We start from the raw sequence: 18,884 nt of genomic DNA on the forward strand, positions 1-18,884 counted from the left end.
TAACAAATTGTTACTAGTTTCTTCTGTATGTGGATGAGGTGTTAAGCATGGAATGGGTGGAAAACTAAACAGACAAGGTCCTTGCCTTCATGGGACTTGTTAGCAGACAAGTAAGTTAAACTATAGGTTATAATATTGTCATGAAGGAAATAGGAAGATATAAAAAAATAAAATAAGGAAGGCCTACTTTGGATTGCAGTATGGAATGTCAGAAGGCTTTATTTTACATAATAATTTAATACCATATTTGTGGATATTGATCATGTACTGAGTACCTACTAATCATCACAACAATTTTAATGCAGAGGGTCTTATTGTTATTCCAGATTACAATGAGGAAAGTGAAGCACAGAGAGGTTTAGTAATCTGCCCAAGGTCACAAAGATAATATGTAAGAGCCAAAATTTATCCTAGTTGATCTAGCTCCAGAGCCTGGCCCTTAACTTCTATTGTTACTGCAATAGATGCAACAATTATTACACAAATTACTTAAGTGCTGAATTCTGTGTTAGGTAATTGAGATACAAATATGGATCATTGCTCTCAAGAAACTCACAATTTAGAGGGGGAGACAGAATGATAATTACAATGCATTGGGATAAATACAATACTAGAAATATAAATGAATTACATTATGAACACTGAGGATGCAACAACACTATGGTGGTGTTTTCTTATTAAAAAAAAAAACAACTAATAGAGACAGCAATCCATGGTGAAGTTTAGAAAGGGCCGCTAAATTTGCTACTAAGGCAAATGGGAAATTAAAGCTCTGCTAATGACTGCTTCCAAACTTGTGGAAATTTGTTGGTTCTTATAAGCCAAATTCATTAACCCTCAATGATGCTAGCTTTCTCTCCACCCCACCACACAGAAATAGAATTTGGAAATGGGAGGGAAACAACTGTGTTGAAGTGGGCAATTAAGCACTACAATTATGGTCTAAGTTGTACACTATTGTTTGATGAAATTGACTTTTCTTTCCCCAGAGTCTCATTATCATTCACTCTTCAAGCCTAAATCCATAATCCCAAACCCTGCCATATTCTCCTCCCCTTATTAATATTTCCCAGATGTCTTGTAGGCAACAAGTCCACTCACGGTAGTAATGTTTTCCCAGACTCCTATGGTTCAAAGTGTCTCCCTCTCCTTCACGTGTATATTAATTTCCTAGAGCTGCTGGGAAAATTTGCCACAAACTAGGTTGCTTAGAAAGCAGAAACTGATTTTCTCAGAGTTTAAGGGGCCAGAAATTAAAAATCAAAATAGCAGAGGCATGCTCCTTCCAAATGTTCTAGGGGAGGATTTTATTTTGCCTCTTGTCTCTTCTGATGGCCCCTGGTGTTCTTTGATTTTGGGGAGCATAACTCCAATCTCTGCCTTCATCTTCACACGGCCTTTTCCACTTTCTGTCTATTTCTTATGACAACCATTCTCTCCTTTTACCAAACTCTACTCAGGCTCCTCTAAGCCCTCTTCTTGATGAGGCCTTAGCCTTGGTGTATTAAAACTGCAGACTCAGCAAATGATTTTGTACATCCTCCCTTCCCATCTGGGCTTCCCTGATAGTCCAGTTGGTAAAGAATCCACCTGAAATGCAGGAGACCCCAGTTTGATTCCTGGGTTGGGAAGATCTGCTAGAGAAGGGATAGGCTACCCACTCCAGTATTCTTGGGTTTCCCTTGTGGCTCAGCTGGTAAAGAATCCGTCTGCAATGTGGGAGACCTGGGTTTGGTCCCTGGGTTGGGAAGATCCCCTGGAGAAGGGAAAGGCTAACCACTCCAGTATTCTGGCCTGGAGAATTCCATGGACTGTATAATCCATGGGGGCACAAACATTCGGACATGACTGAGCGACTTTCACTTTCACTTCTCCATCTACATACAAAGACTTGAACAAACACTAGTGTGGTTTCTAACAGTTCAAGGTCAAATTCCTGGGATGACTAGTCCACCCTCTTAAACTCAAGGCTGTCCAAAGAATTTCCTGTTTGCTTCAGTTCAGTTCAGTTCAGTCGCTCAGTCGTGTGCGAGTCTTTGCAACCCCATGAACCGCAGCATGCCAGGCCTCCCTGTTCATCACCAACTCCCGGAGTTTACCCAAACTCATGTCCATTGAGTCGGTGATGCCATCCAACCATCTCATCCTCTGTCCCCTTCTCCTCCTGGCCTCAATCTTTCCTAGCATCATGGTCTTTTCAAATGAGTCAGCTCTTTGCATCAGGTGGCCAAAGTGTTGGAGTTTCAGCTTCAACATCAGTCCTTCCAGTGAACACCCAGGACTGATCTCCTTTAGGATGGATTGGTTGGATCTCCTTGCAGTCCAAGGGACTCTCAAGAGTCTTCTACAACACCACAGTTCAAAAGCATAATTCTTTGGCACTCAGCTTTCTTTATAGACCAACTCTCACAATTATACATGACTACTGGAAAAACCACAGCCTTGACTAGACGGACCTTTGTTGACAAAGTAATGTCTCTGCTTTTTAATATGCTGACTAGGTTGGTCATTACTTTCCTTCCAAGGAACAAGTGTCTTTTAATTTCATGGCTACAATCACCATCGGCAGTGATTTTGGAGCCCCCCAAAATAAAGTCTGCCACTGTTTCCACTGTTTCCCTATCTATTTGCCATGAAGTGATGGGACTGGATGCCATGATCACAGTTTCCTGAATGTTGAGCTTTAAGCCAACTTTTTCACTTTCTGCTTTCACTTTCATCAAGAGGCTCTTTAGTTCTTCTTCACTTTCTGCCATAAGGGTGGTGCCATCTGCATATCTGAGGTTATTGATATTTCTCCTGGCAATCTTGATTCAAGCTTGTGCTTCTTCCAGCCCAATTTTTCTCATGATGTACTCTGCATATAAGTTAAATAAGCACGGTGACAATATACAGCCTTGACGTACTCCTTTTCCTATTTGGAACCAGTCTGTTGTTCCATGTCCAGTTCTAACTGCTGCTTTCTGAGAGGCAGCTCAGGTGGCCTGGTATTCCCATTTCTTTCAGAATTTTCCACAGTTTATTGTGATCCACACAGTCAAAGGCTTTGGCATAGTCAATAAAGCAGAAATAGATGTTTTTCTGGAACTCTCTTGCTTTTTCAATGATCCAGTGGATGTTGGCAATTTGATCTCTGGTTCCTTTGCCTTTTCTAAAACCAGCTTGAACATATGGAAATTCACGGTTCATGTATTGCTGAAGCCTGGCTTAGAGAATTTTGAGGATTAATTTACTAGTGTGTGAGATGAGTACAATTGTGTGGTAGTTTGAGCATTCTTTGGCATTGCCTTTCTTTGGGATTGGAATGAAAACTGACCTTTTCCAGTTCTGTGGCCACTGCTGAGTTTTCCAAATTTGCTGACATATTGAGTGAAGCTCTTTCACAGCATCATCTTTTAGGATTTGAAATAGCTCAACTGGAATTCCATCACCTCCACTAGCTTTGTTCATAGTGATGCTTCCTAAGGCCCACTTGACTTCACATTCCAGGGTGTCTGGATCTAGGTGACATCCTGTGTGCTTCAGCCAGCACCTGATGATAGGCTTATCTTCCAGTCTCTGTGTGAGGGTAGGAGCCTAATTCTGATAAGTAACAGTTGACAAACCCAGAGAAAGATAGAGGAAAACAATAGAATGGGAAAGACCAGAGATCTCTGTAAGAAAAGTAGAGATACCAAGTGAACATTTCATGCAAAGATGGACATAATAAAGGACAGAAATGGTATGGACCTAACAGAAGCAGAAGATATTAGGAAGAGGTGGCAAGGATACACAGAAGAACTATACAAAAAAGATCTTAATGACCCAGGTAACCACAATGGTGTGATGACTCATCTAGAGCCAGATGTCCTGGAATGTGAAGTTAAGTGGGCCTGAAGAAGCATCACTGCAAACAAAGCTAGTGGAGGTGATAGAATTCCAGCTGAGCTATTCAAATCCTAAAAGATGATGCTGTGAAAATGCTGCACTCAGTATGCCAGCAAATTTGGAAAACTCAGCAGTGGCCACAGGACTGGAAAAGGTCAGTTTTCTTTCCAATCCCAAAGAAAGGCAATGCAAAAGAATGTTTAAACTACTGCACAATTGCACTCATCTCACACACTAGCAAAGTAATGCTCAAAATTCTCTAAGCTAGGGTTCAACAGTACATGAACTGAGAACTTCCAGTTGTTCAAGCTGGATTTAGAAGAGGCAGAGGAACCAGAGATCAAATTTCCAAGATCCATTGGATCAAAGAAAAGGCAAGAGAGTTCCAGAAAAACAACTACTTCTGCTTCATTGACTACACTAAAGCCTTTGACTGTATGGATGACAACAAACTGGAAAATTCTGAAAGAGATGGGAATACCAGACCACCTTACCTGCCTCCTGCGAAATCTGTATGCAGGTCAAGAAGCAACAGTTAGAACTGGGCATGGAACAATGGACTGGTTCAAAAATGGCAAAGGAGTACGTCAAGGCTGTATATTGTCACCCTGATTATTTAACGTTTATGTAGAGTATACATCATGTGAAATGCCACGCTGGATGAATCACAAACTGCAATCAAGATTGCAGGGAGAAGTACCAATAGCCTCAGATATGCAGATGACACCATCCTTATGACAGAAAGCAAAGAGGAAGTAAAAAGCCTTTTGATGAAAGTGAGAAGAGAGTGAAAAAGCTGGTTTAAAACCCAAGATTCATAAAATGAAGATCATGGCATCCAGTTGAAACTTCATGGCAAATGATGGGGAAACAATGGAAATAGTCAGAGACTTTATTTTTTTCGGCTCCAAAATCATTGCAGATGGTGACTTCAGCCATGAAGTTAAAAGACGCTTGCTCCTTGGAAGAAAAGCTATGAACAACCTAGACAGCATATTAAAAAGCAGAGACATCACTTTGTCAACAAAGGTCTGTCTAGTCAAAGCTATGGTTTTTCCAGTAGTCATGTATGGATGTGAGAGTTGAACTATAAAGAAAGCTGAGCACCGAAGAATTGATGCTTTTGCACTGTGGCGTTGGAGAAGACTCTTGAGAGTCCCTTGGACTGCAAGGAGATCAAACCAGTCAATCCAGAAGGATATCAATCCTGAATATTAATTGGAAGGACTGTTGCTGAAGCTGAAGCTCCAATACTTTGGCCACCTTATTTGAAAAGCTGACTCATTAGGAACGACACTGATGCTGGCAAAGACTGAAGGCAGGAGAAGGGGGTGACAGAGGCTGAGATGGTTGATGGTATCACTCACTCAATGGGTATGAGTTTCAGTAAGCTCCCGGAGATGGAGAAGGACTGGGAAACCTGGCATGCTGCAGTCCATGGGGTCACAAAGAGTCAGACACAACTGAGTGATTGAACAACAACAACAAACGCAGATGGATTTCACCTGGACCAAACCTCCCTCCCGCTGCTTCCCACTTTTCATAAACTTCCACTTCCTGGCTGCTGCTCAATGCCCCACCTTTCTCCTTTCTCTTTCCCTACTCTTTTATTCTTTAATACAGTCACCCCTGCACAAAATGAAGTTGAATTCAGTTTATAAAAGAGCCTCTTCCCTATTGTGATGGTTTGTTACTGATTAAAGCCTGTCCTTATCACTTTAACTAGTGTCTGGCTTAATCTCTGACATTTACAATGACACTCACAATGACACTCTCATTGTACAGGAGGGCTCATCTTAATCAAGTATGTTCTCATCACAATCCTTACTTTATTTATATTTGCAAAGGATCTATTTCTAAATAAAGCCATATTTTCAGGTTCTGGTGAAAAGAAATTTTAGGGGAACACAATTCAATCCTCAAAACCCCCATATCCAATTAGTCACTGTGGCAAACTCTATTAATTGTCTACCTAATATCCAATGCCTATTTATTCCATGCTAATTTTTTCTTTTTCCAAAAAGACATTGTGATCAGCTCCTAGCTATGGACCGTGGTCACTCTTAGGTTACCAAGACCCTCCAGTCCTCAACCTCCCCAGCCTCCACTGCAGTTTGAGGCTGACAAGTGAGAAAGCCTCTCGCCCATGACACCCAAAGTTGGCTGTGAAAGAGAGGGTCGTTCAGCAGCATGGAGCAAAAACCAAGGGAACTGAGAATCTACCTGACATTGGCAAACTTCTGCATAAACACCCGCAGCCACCTGCATTTTCTTGAGTAAAATAAGTGCCTATGTGTTAAGCCCTATTCAGCAGAAATTCTGTTTATTGCATACAAATTCATTTCTAATTGATTTGCTCACCAAGCTCAGTTAATTTTCTTTTTGAAATCTCTCTCCTATTCATTGCTTCCTTTCCATTCAATCAAGTCTTCATCATTTCTCAGTAGACAATTATAACATCCTCATTAGCCTCCCAGCCCCCCTGCTTCATTCCAGTCTCATCTGTTCCCTGTGGGTCCACCAGAGTAATTGTTCTGCAACACAGATCGTGCCCTCTGCTCAGAAACGTTCCTCAGCTCCCAATTACTTAGAGAATAAAGTCTAAAATTGTCAGCATTAATGATCTGGCCTTAATCTATTGTTTTCTAGTCTCATTTACTTCCATATCTCTCATTCACTCTACCCTTGGCACCACCAGTTGACTTTCTTAGTGCATGCGTGCCTGCATGATAAGTCGCTTCAGTCTTATCCGACTCTGCGACTCTATGGACTGTAGCCCTCTGTAGCTATGCTCCTCTGTCCACGGGATTCTCCAGACAAGAATCCTGGAGTGGGTTGCCATTTCCTCCTCCAGGGGATCTTTCCTGACTCAGGGATCGAACCTGTATCTCTTAGGTCTCCTGCATTGGCAGGTGGGTTCTTTACCACTAGCGTCACCTGTGTATTTTCATATCTCACCCTCTTTCTTCCATCTGGAATAATCTGGGGGACTCCTGTTGATCCCTCAGAATCCAGCCTAAATGTGTCCTCTCCATGAAGGCTTCTGTAGTCATCCAGGAGGATTTTAATCCTTGAACCCACATAGGATGTCATGCTCTATTTCAGGAAGACCCTAGCTTTAAAATGTATGACTTTCAGATAACTTGCACTTCCATCTACTGTGCATTTCCACAGCTAACTCCTCTTTCCCATGCTGAGTGTAGACCTTCATCCTTCAATGATAAACATTTCACACCATCACAAGGGCCTTCTACCTGACAGCCAAATGTTTGATCTTGACAGCTTCATCATCTCGATCCCTTTGCAATGCCCATGCAATTATTTGAATATCCTAGTGCATTCACTCAATATTTTATAAACATGAAAGTGATACTACCAATGAAAATATAATTGGCACCAACATTAAAATCATGAAATGGGCTTAGATTTGCTATATCTTTGGCTTTAATCAGATACTCATTGCACTTAAATTGGTCCACCATGTTTAATTGTGAAGAAATGGTACAAAATTAGAGAATATGTAGAAAATGAGAGAGTATATTGCTGCAGGTTATGACTTGAAGTCCAGGTCTAGTAACGGGAAAAGGAGATGTATTTTAAATGGTGGATTAAATGAGCTGCAAAATATAGTGCAATTATCCAAAGGCATAGATAATATCACAGGTCCTATAGCTGTTGATTGGAATACAGATTAGCAGAAATACTTTTATCAAGAAAAAAAATGAGAATTGGTGCTTTATTTTTTTTAAAGTAAAAATGTTTAAAAGTTACAGACCACAAAGCCAGCATCACATTTTCTGCAAAATCTCCATTAGCAAGCCCTTCTCCCCAAAATGGAAATAACTTTTTAAAAAGAATTATAAAAGTCATCTAAAGGAGATAAAGAACTCTTAAATGAAGTAAGAAATTACTTTAGGAAATTACTTTTATTGTCTCTATTTAACAATTAATCTATGTTTTTAATTATAAAAAAATGCTAAAAATCATCATGTACACATGCTAGAACACTTAGGGATAAAATAAACTGCACATTTGTATCATAATTACAGCTTGCATCACATATTGAGCCCCGCATAAAGAGAATCCCCCACACAGCTGGTACATCTGTAGCTTAACTTCTGTAGGCACAATACAAGGGAGATGTTAATTAATTGGACTTCAAGAGAACAAAGAATTCCTGATCAAATAAGTTTAGGAGGGCCATTTACTAAGTCCCCGTCTAGGGGATTCAAAGTACACATTAGCATATTAAAGAAGTCCCATGTTTAAAATAAATCCATTTAACTTTGTTTAATTATTTATTTGTAAAAGAAAGATTTTTCCCCTCTCAACACACCTATTAACAAGCCTTTCCCAACAAAGAACACAAAACTGTATAAAAAATTGAACAGCTTTCCCTTAATCTCAATTTAAGAAAACTAAATGATGGATTTCATGGAAAGGAAGATGTCTCATTTTGAATTTTCTGCAGTGCCTAGCACAGTGTTTAGTACAAAAGCTCTCAACAAATGCTTAACAATTATTTAACTTAATGAGAAGAAAAAAAGGAAGACAATTCGGAGTGTCTGGAGCTCTGAGAAAGCTTTGAAACCTACTTGACTTCCAACCAGTGATCTTCTTTGGTGTGTGTGCACTAATATATATTGAAAATTTACCATTCAAACCTTTTAAACATGTACCATTCAGGGGCATTAAGTACATTCACATCATTGTGCAACTACCATCATTGCTTCTCTCTAGAACATTTTCATCATCCCCAACAGAAACTCTGTGCCTATTGTAGGGGAGGAAAAAAGTTTTCCTCTACCCTCTTAGGGTCCCTGGATGGGTCTGAAAATTTAACTGACAAAGACAGATTAATAGGAGAAGAACATACGAATTGATTTTATGCAAGTTTTATGTGACTTGGGAGCCTTCATAAGGAAATGAAGACCCAAAGAAATGGTTACTCCTGAGTGTTCTCATACCAGATGTGAGGAAGAGGGAAAAGCTGTGGGAAGATGTGAGAGGACAAAGGTGAGCCAAGTATGGTAAACTGGGGGAATCTAGCAAGGCCAGTTAGTTCAGATTCTTCTCAGTGCCCTCCTCCTTAGAGATAAGGAGATTTTTCTCCAGATATAGGAATGGTACCTCTCACATAGGGGTCTTAAAAATTGCTTCAGGGGAAGGTCAGAAAGTCCTTCTTGCACATGTCATCCTCAGATTCCTTCAGCTTGAAAGGAATATTCATATCCAATATGGCAAGTTGCCATATTTTGGAGTAGTGAGTCCTGAACTCCATCATTGTTAGGCAACAACCCCATTCTCCATACTCTTCAGTTTCTGGAAACCTCTCTTCTTTCTCTTTCTAGACATTTGCCAATTCTAGATACTTCATGTAAGTGGAATCTTACAATACTTCACTTATTCTACTTAGCATAATGTTTCAAAGCTTCATCTACATTACATCACATGTCAGAATTTTATTACTTTTTAAGGCTGAATGATATTTCATTGTACTGAAAGGGTTCAAGATGAGCCTTCCCAAAATGTGTCACTTTTGCATGTGGGTTATTTTGAGCTGAAGATAATTAAAGCCCCAAAAACCTAGGAAGCAATTTTTTTAACCTTCTTATTAAATATCTGTAAGAAATTAGATAGGGGGCCTGGCTCAGAGAGAGCACTATCACCAAAGATAACTTTTTACTTGAATGACCTATCTGTATGGCAGGGCAAACATCTAATCACCAAACATCCACTCTTCTTACTGTCCTATGAATCACTTTCCTCCCCTTTGAAGACCCAGGACCCTATCCCATTCTTTAGCTCAGGATGGCATATGAGCCTCTATTGCCCGACTACCTTTTGGGGTCTTATATTTTTAAGTACTCCTGTATGTACAAAATTAAACTGGTTTTCTCCTGTGACTCTGTCTTATGTCAGTTTGCTCATTACACTAGCTAAAAACCCTAGAAGGGTAGAAGGAAAAGTGTTCCTCCTCTGTAATATCTACATACTTCAAGGGTACAGAACATGCCACCACAATATATGCCATTGTGGTACATTAATTATTTTGAGCTGAGAAAAGCAATAGATGCAGGAAGGGCCCTCTCTTTTGTTTTGCTTTTTTTTTTTCTTTTGGCTGTGCCACTGGTTGTGCAGGATCTTAGTTCTCTGACCTGGGATCAAACCTGCATCTCCTGCACTGAAAGTGTGGAGTCTTAACCACTGGACCACCAGGAAAGTCCCAGGAAGAGATCTCTGATCTCCCTTTTTCTACTTAAAATCAGATTATAAAATTTCCCATTAGAGGGGTGCCATCTCTATATTAGGAAGAGAAGAATGCTTTTATCACAAGACTGGGAGCCTATACTGAAATGGATCTGTACAAATTCTGCTAAAATAAAACAAACTTATTAAAAGAACTTCCATTAGTTTCCCTTGTATATTTCAAGCTGCTGTCCCATAATTTTTTGCCCCGACCCAAAGCCCTACGTCTTGTCACACCTGCACAATTTCTCATTCTTTGTTTAAAAAGATATGCAAGTTTTGGAACCTAATGTCTTCATTTTCCTTTTGAATATTTCCCGTGTACATGGAAAAATATTAGATAACATTTGTATGTTTTTCTCCTGTTGAGCTGTTCTGTCAATTTAATTCATAGGCCCAGCCACAGAGACTACAAAGGTAAAAGGAAAATTTCCCTCCCCTATAAACCATGTTTTGTTAATTAATTCATCTGTTGATGGGCACTTGGATTATTTCTACTTTTTGACTCTTGTAAATAATGCAGTGTAAAACAAATAATATGGCTCACTATCCAGTTCTATGAGGGTAGGAGGTTCAAGTCATTAGCCACTGTAGTAGATGACTGACACTAAACCCTAAAAGAAATTCAGGATGAAAAACAGGTAAGGCACTCCATGCTTTGGAAAAATAGACCCTTTAGATAGTTAGAGGTACCTCTGGAAAAAATTTTAATGAACCCATATTCTTAACTCTTTGCATACACAGAACGGCACTAAAATCATTAACTGAGATACCTGACCCTCGTGACTAGCAGTAAGTTTTTACTGAGATTTATGTTTGACTGCAAGTATTCTATAACCAAAGTGATATAACTGGATATATACATATATCTATGTAGTACATATATGCATGCATACCAAGTCACTTTAGTCATGTCCAACTCTGCGATCCTATGGTAGGGTCTGTAGCCCACAAAGGTCCTCTGTCCATAGGATTCTCCAGGCAAGAATACTGGAGTGGTTTGCCATTTCCTTCTCCAGGGGATCTTCCCAACTTAGGAATCGAACCTGAATTTCTTATGTCTCTTGCATTGGCAGGCAGGCTCTTTACCACTAGCGCCACTTGGGAAGCCTGTATATATATAATCTTAAGATCATTACCTCAGTGCTGAGAGGTTGTTTCCCAGGCTATAGTCCTCAGTAAGGTTCTTGAATAAAACTGAAACCCACAACTCTTGCACTGTGCTTTTTTCTTTTAGTTGACAGTTCCTATGAACATTGGTATGCAAGTATTTGTTTGAGCTCCCGCTTTCCAGTCTTTTGGGTATAATCCTGGAAGTACAATGGCTGGATCATGTGTATAATTTTGAGGAATCACTATATTGTTTTCTATGGTGGCTCACTATTCCCTTCAGCAAAGCATAAGGGATGCAATTTGTCAGCCTCCATAGTCATGTACAGATGTGACAGTTTGACCATAAAGAAGGCTGAACACTGAAGAACTGATGCTTTCAAACTGTGGTGATAGAGAAGACTCTTGAAAGTCCCTTGAAAGACTCTTGAAAGTGCCTTGGACAGCAAGGAGATCCAACCAGTCAATCCTCAAGGAAATCAACCCTGAATATTCAATGGAAGGACTGATGCTGAAGCTCCAATACTTTGGCCACCTGATGTGAAGACACGACTCATTAGAAAAGAATCTGATGCTGGGAAAGATTTAGGGCAGGAGGAGAAGTGGGCAACAGAAGATGAGATGGTTGGATGGCATCATTGACTCAATGGACATGAGTGTGAGCAAACTCCGGGAGACAGTGAAGGCCAGGGAAGCCTTGTGTGCTACAGTACATGGGGTTGCAAAGAGTTTGACATGACTGAGCAAATGAACAACAACCTCATCAACACCAATACCTGTTATTTTCTGCTTTTTGATAACAGTCATTCTAACGGGTATGAAACCATATCTCATTGTGGTTTTGAGTTGTATTTCCCTAATAACTAGGGGTGTTAAACATCTTTTTATGGGCCTATTGGCCATTTTAATACTTTCTTTGTCCATTTTTGAATTCCAACCAATCATCTTTTAACATGAAAAGATCAGGGAATGCTTCAGCTTGTCAGTGATCATCTAGACATATAAAATGTTATAAATTATTATTTTTAAATATAATTTGTGGCAGATGAGTGAGAAGGTACATGAATAGAATTTATTAATTTTCTTATCTTTCTCTTTTTTCCAGTTCCCATCTGACCTTAGTGAGTAACCACGTTTATGTAACAAAGAAGAATCTAAAAAGTAATTTTATGATTTTTCTGGATTATTCCATTTCTTATAAATTTTCTTATGTCTTTTAAAAAAATATAAAATATTTCAAGCATTGTAAATTTTCATTTGGGGATTCCTGGTTGGTGCAGTGGTAAAGAATCTGCCTGCCAATGCAGGAGACATGAATTGGGAAGATCCCCTGGAATAGGAAATGGCAACCCACTCCAGTATTCTTGCCTGGAAAATCCATGGACAGAGGAGCTATGTAGGCTACAATCCATGGGATTGCAAAGAGTCAGATATGACTAAACGACTAAGCATGCATGCATACAAGCAAATTTTCATTTAGCCCAAGATTTTCCCAATCTTTCTCCTTCATGTCTTGTTAGGAAACTCCATTAGGAAAAATTGTTAAAGATTTTGAAATGGGCATGATTACTTGGTGTCCTTTCAAAGGAATGTTTGACATTGCCTGGCTCTCCCTTTAGGTTACCTGATCATCTTGGGGCCTGTGCTTTGAACTGTCTTTGATTTAGCTATTTTATAAGTCAGGATATTACAGAAAACTGACTGATAGTACTTGTTCATAATTTGTCATAGAGGCACAACTGATTTCCACTCTATAGAAAAGATGATTCCAGCATTATAATTTAGTGTCTATAGAATCTCTGTTTTTTGCATCTATTACCAAATTTACTTTAGGATTCCTGATTGCCTTCCATATGTCTGTTTTGATTCATTTTTGAACAGGCTGCAATAGCTTACTGGTTCCTTTGAGGAAGGAGATAGATGGGCCCCAGACTGAGCAGCTGGAATTTGTTCCCTGTAGATAGATACTCCAAGATGAAGATAATAGCAGGAACTAGAGCAGAGCTGAGCCCCACCCATATAAAAGACAGAGACCACATATTACTCATTCTGGAGGTCAAGGCGGTCTTTCCAACTATACATTCCCAGAGAGGCTCCTTGGAGGTCAAAAGGGAGTGATGTCAACCTACCCATAGGCCTCTTCACTAGAATCCATCTTGGCCAAGAGATGTCCATGCAAATATGGGAGGACCTGGAGATAAACCAAATGCAGACTCAGAACCAGCAGAACGAGATGACTAACCAAAGGAAACCTGGAAGAAATGCCCGTATAAGTAATTCAAACTACCAGGAGGGCATGGCTCTCTCTGGGCCTGCTTGTGTATCTATCTATTTAAACTCTTTTTCCTCATAATAAACACTTATTTCACTACTTTCCAGCTCTGTGGGAATTTGTTACTATAAAGCTGATGGGCCAGAGCCTCATCTCTGGTCGCTGGTCTAGTAGCTAGGATTCAGCACTCTAGCTGCTGCGGCCTGACTTCAATCTCTGGCCGGAAACTGAAATCCCTCTTCAAGCCCTTGCAAGCTGAGGCCACCCAAGACTGCCCTTGTTAATTAATGGGTTCAATAAAATCTTAAACATATGTTCACTTTGTATTTGTATTTTACCATTTTTGAAAATAATCCTTGAACAACCTCCTTATTTTCAATCCTGATTATGTACTTAGTCCCCTTGTGGCTTTAAGTAAATTTTTAATGTAAGCTATGTTCTACCTTTGAACAAATTCCATTTTATCCACTAATAAAGTCAATATTTATAAAGAAAGTCAATATTGCGTATTTACCTATTAATAAGATAAACATTTATTAATTTTAAGAAGCATTATTTAATGTCATTTTAACTTCTTTCCCTCTCCACTCTGCCAAAGCATTCTAATCGTCTGTTGCTGATCAAATCTAGGAGTCATTTCTCTTTTGGACAGGGTCACTCAGCTAGTAGGTTAAGGAAAAGTTGTAGAAACAGTTTGTCTGTTTATCTGAGTTAAATATCGAAATATCTGGATTTTATTATTTTCTTACGGCTTTCTGAATAAACTGAACAAGTGCATACTGTGTGAGACTACGATTAGTACTGGCCCTGCCTCAATGCGTATTTTACCAATGACTGTTATATCCACTGTGGGGATGATTTAAATTAATTTTTATTGAACACATGCTGTTTTTCAGGCACTTCTACTGTATTATTTAAATTAGATGATACAGTAAAAGTGCCTGAAAAACAGCATGAGTCTGTGTTCAAGGGCCAAATTAAGATCTATAACTTAAAGTTACAGGGAAAATAATTTCACTGAATATAAAAGAGCAGCTTTTTAGTTGTTAGGGCACTCTGAAAACGGAGCAATATATTTCATGAGCCAGGAGAAAGCAGAGTGGTTAAGAACAAGAAGTTTGATGTCAGGCAGACCTATATGTGTATTCCACGTCCATCATACAGTAACTTCATGACCTTAAAAAAAGCTTCTTTTTAGTTCCCTAATCTGTAAAATTAAAAAAAAAAAAAAAAATCTACTTCATAGTGGCTTATTTTTTTCTTTCTGAGCAGCTAACAATCTTCTCACACTTTTCCTCCTACATAGTATGCCTTCACCAAGTCTGTGTCCACTCTGTTGAGGTGGATATTCTGGTAGAATAGAAGGAAATTTGCTACTAGGGTTGATAGTTAACTTACTAAGTTTCTTTAACAGAGACAGGTTGAGAAGGAGCTAGAACATTCTGGGAGTTTTCATTGATGGATACTCCAGGGTCCAAGCTAGGTTAAGCTTTGATGAGTCTAGTGGGAGTCTAGTCACAGTTTGAAGCTCCTCACAGATCTTTGGGTTTCAGTGGAGGGTGATGCTTTAGGCCCTAAAATTGCTACAAAGTAGTCTGGAAGAACTGTAGAGCCAAAAAAGAGTGAGAAAAATCCAATCTCCTTCACAATGTTTTTATGAAGAGTAAAAGAGGTAACACTTTTAAGTATTTCTAGCACAAAATCAGGAGAAGGCAATGGCACCCCACTTCAGTACTTTTTTGCCTGGAAAATCCCATGGATGGAGGAGCCTGGTAGGCTGCAATCCATGGGGTCGCTAAGAGTTGGACACGACTGAGCGACTTCACTTTCACTTTTCACTTTCATGCACTGGAGAAGGAAATGGCAACCCACTCCAGTGTTCTTGCCTGGAGAATCCCAGGGACGGGGGAGCCTGGTGGGCTGCCGTCTACGGGGCCGCACAGAGTCGGACATGACTGAAGCGACTTAGCAGCAGCAGCAGCAGCAGCACAAAATCTGGCGCACAGTAAGACTTCAAGTGGCACTTAAAAAAAAAACACTATTATTATTTTGTCTGTGATCCAAGGAGAATGAGAAACACATGGAATGGAATTAGCTCAGTTGAGCCCAGACTAGATCAGTCAATCCCCAGATAATCCACAGCCATTAACAAACATATATGTTTGTTGTTTTGAGACAGCAAGTTTTAAGATGGCTTGTTATTCAGCACTGGCTAACTAATACATGAAGATCACTTTCAGTTCCAACATAATATAATTCCATAGGAGTGTAGTTGGAGAAGGCAATGGCACCCCACTCCAGTACTCTTTTGCCTGGAGAATCCCATGGATGGAGGAGCCTGGCAGGCTTCAGTCCATGGGGTCGCTAAGAGTCAGACACGACTGAGCGACTTCACTTTCGCTTTTCCCTTTCATGCACTGGAGAAGGAAATGGCAACCCACTCCAGTGTTCTTGCCTGGAGAATCCCAGGGATGGCGGAGCTTGGTGGGCTGCCGTCTATGGGGTCGCACAGAGTCGGACACGACTGAAGCGACTTAGCAGCAGCAGCAGCAGCACACCTCTTTGTCTCTCTTATTTGGAAGCTGAATTACAGACACTTCCCAACCATGAATTGAAGAGTAAAATGTATCAGTTCTCGTCACTGAAGCTTATACAATTGCTGTCTCAAGAATCTACACTTGATTACTGATTATACTTCCTGTTTCTTTCACAATTCTCTCATAGCTTATCTCTCAGACAGATATTATGTGGCTTATCACCACAAAAAAGTCAGTCTGTATTGCAAGTACACAATGACTTGTCAATTAATTTAGAAAGCACTGCTTGGTGTTTCCAAAAATATTGAAACACACATTCTTAAGCATTTAAACATTAACTCTTTTGATCTGTTCCTGCCATTCCTAATGGAAGAAGAGGAGAAATCTTTACAGATTTCTAATAGTCTCCACATCCTCGAGAGTCTAGGAGTTCTCAGTTTAAGACTCTAATTAATTTTATTTATTTATGCTCAATGATAATCTTTGTGCTTCATACTTTGAATTTTTAATCTAATCTTAATTATGTATAAGTAAAATACAAATAATAAATCTTACTTATTTGGGACTGATTATTCAAATCATTATTTCCCTTTCTTTTTAATTTTGCTCAATTTCAGAAATTATCTGCCTCACAGAAATCAAATAGGTCACTAAAAAAAGACGACACAGTTTTATTTTATATTACATGATGGACAGTATTAGAATACTTTTAAACACAATTTTCAATTAAACTATGTGTTTAATCAGCAATTCATTTCTTTATCCCATGTTAGCATAGTAGAGTTTAGGCTACGCTTACACCGTTTTAAGAAGCAATAAAGTTTAAGTGGGGCTTCCCAGGTGGCGCTAGTGGTAAAGAAGCTGCTGCCAATGCAGGAGACCTAAGAGATACTGGTTCGATCCCTGGGTTGGGAAGATCCCCTGGAAGAGGGTATGGCAACCCACTCCAGTATTCTTGCCTGGAGAATCCCATGAACAGAGGAGCCTGGTGGGCTACAGTCCATAGGGTTGCAAAGTCTCACACAACTGAAGTGACTTAGCACATGTGCACGCAAAGTTTAATTAAGTGTGAAGTTATTTCAACAGAATTAAGTTGTCGAATTGAATTCAGCCTGTTCTTCTAAATTGTTTTCTAAGTTTGGTGGAAGAGTAAACTGTTGAGACTCTAAAATGCTTATGTTGGTCTTTCTATTCAAAAACGCTAGTTTCCCCTACTAATTATTAACTTACAAGTCAAGGGTAACAGGGATAAAAGAATAAACTAAACGGTGATCGTTAAGACCTTTTTTTTTTAGGTTCCTGATATTAATCTCCTTGATCGTCTTGAACAACTCACTGAATATTTATGCCAAAAGATGCTTATTTGGGGGTATTTGGTCATCCTTTCTTTCCTGGGAATTGGTCTTGTCATTGATGGGGTGGATCTCTGACAATCAAGTTTCTTGTACAAGAGTTTGACCAATTGGTATAGCTGATTGTAAGACAGGCAAGTTCTTAGTTGTAAACAACATAAAACGACTCTGGGATACTTGAAAATAAAAAATAATTATTGCAAGAATTTAGGAATGCTCACAGAGTCCCTGAGAAGACCTGAAAAACTGGGCTTGGGAAAAAATGAGCAACAACTAAAGGAGACCATAGCAGGACAGTCAAAGTCATGCTGCCGAAAGAATCTGAATAACATGTAACTGCTGTCATTGCCCTGCAGTCATCACTGTAACACCAGATATTGGAAGCTGCTACTAGCACTACTGCCACAGAGAACTAGATGCTATGGTCATTGGTGCCACAGTTATAGAAAAAAAAATCCAAAATGTCTGTATCTCTTGTTGCAAATTCAAAGTTTCAGACAAGAGGATCTGCCTTTTACCAAGTGAGTTCAACTGAAAGGAAAGCTGTAGAAAACTCCATCTGTGCCCCAAGTTCAAGTCACATTATCCAATCCAGTTTTACTGTGGTTATTTATCAATTGGCACAGGAATCAGAAGGGAGAACAATGTGATGAACTGGTACCATAAAGTTCAAAATAATTGAGGCAGTCAGTCATTCTGGGCTGTTCTCTTGAATGACAGAAATGTAAACTAGGGAGCCGTGGAATTTCTACCTATCATGTGGCTGGGAAGCACAGAAAATATATCTGTAGAAAAAGAGAACAAAGCAATTTATAGAGAGACTCAGAGTTGAGACATAGAGAAAGTTCTGTTGGCTTCAGTCCCTAGCTGCATTATGCTACCCTCGGTGCTTAGTTGCCAAGTTGTGTTCGACTCTTTGTGACCCCGTGGACTGCAGCACGCCAGGCTTCCCTGTCCTTCATCACTCCCAGAGCTTGCTCAAACTCATGTCCATTGAATTGGTGATGCCATCTAATCATCTCGGTCTCTGTCACTCCTTTCTCCTCCTGCCCTCAATCTTTCCCAGCATTAGGGTCTTTTCCAATGAGTTGGCTCTTTGCATCAGGTAACCCTGTAACTTCAGCTTCAGCATCAGTGCTCCCAATGAATATTCAGGTTGATTTCCTTTAGGATTGACTGGTTTGATCTCCTTGCTGTCCAAGGGACTCTCAAGAGTCTTCTCCGGCATCACAGTTCAAAAGCATCAATTCTTCAGTGCTCTGCCTTCTTTATGGTCCAACTCTTACATCTATATGTGACTATTGGAAAAACTATAGCTTTGATTATACGGATCTTTGTCGGTTAAGTGATGTCTCTGCTTTTTAACATGATGTCTAGGTTTGTCATTGCTTTTCTTCCAAGGAGCAAACATCTTTTAATTTTATGACTGCAGTCACTGTCTGCAGTGATTTTCAAGTCCAAAAAAATAAAGTCTTTCACTGTTTCCATTTTTTCCCC

The 18,884-nt window shown here is 39.6% G+C and overlaps 1 long non-coding RNA gene across 1 annotated transcript in view; it reads right to left on the reverse strand.

Moving 5' to 3' along the window:
* LOC145524595 (uncharacterized) overlaps positions 1-18,884 on the reverse strand; it is a 63,461-nt gene that overhangs the window by 36,696 nt on the left and 7,881 nt on the right. The window contains exon 2 of the long non-coding RNA XR_014067698.1: positions 13,356-13,417. This is a non-coding gene — a long non-coding RNA (uncharacterized LOC145524595). The remainder of the gene's footprint in view (positions 1-13,355; positions 13,418-18,884) is intronic.

Source organism: Giraffa tippelskirchi, chromosome 10 (assembly GCF_054371585.1).
Source record: "Giraffa tippelskirchi isolate mGirTip1 chromosome 10, T2T-mGirTip1v1.2.pri, whole genome shotgun sequence".
Classification (NCBI taxonomy): Eukaryota; Metazoa; Chordata; class Mammalia; order Artiodactyla; family Giraffidae; genus Giraffa; species Giraffa tippelskirchi.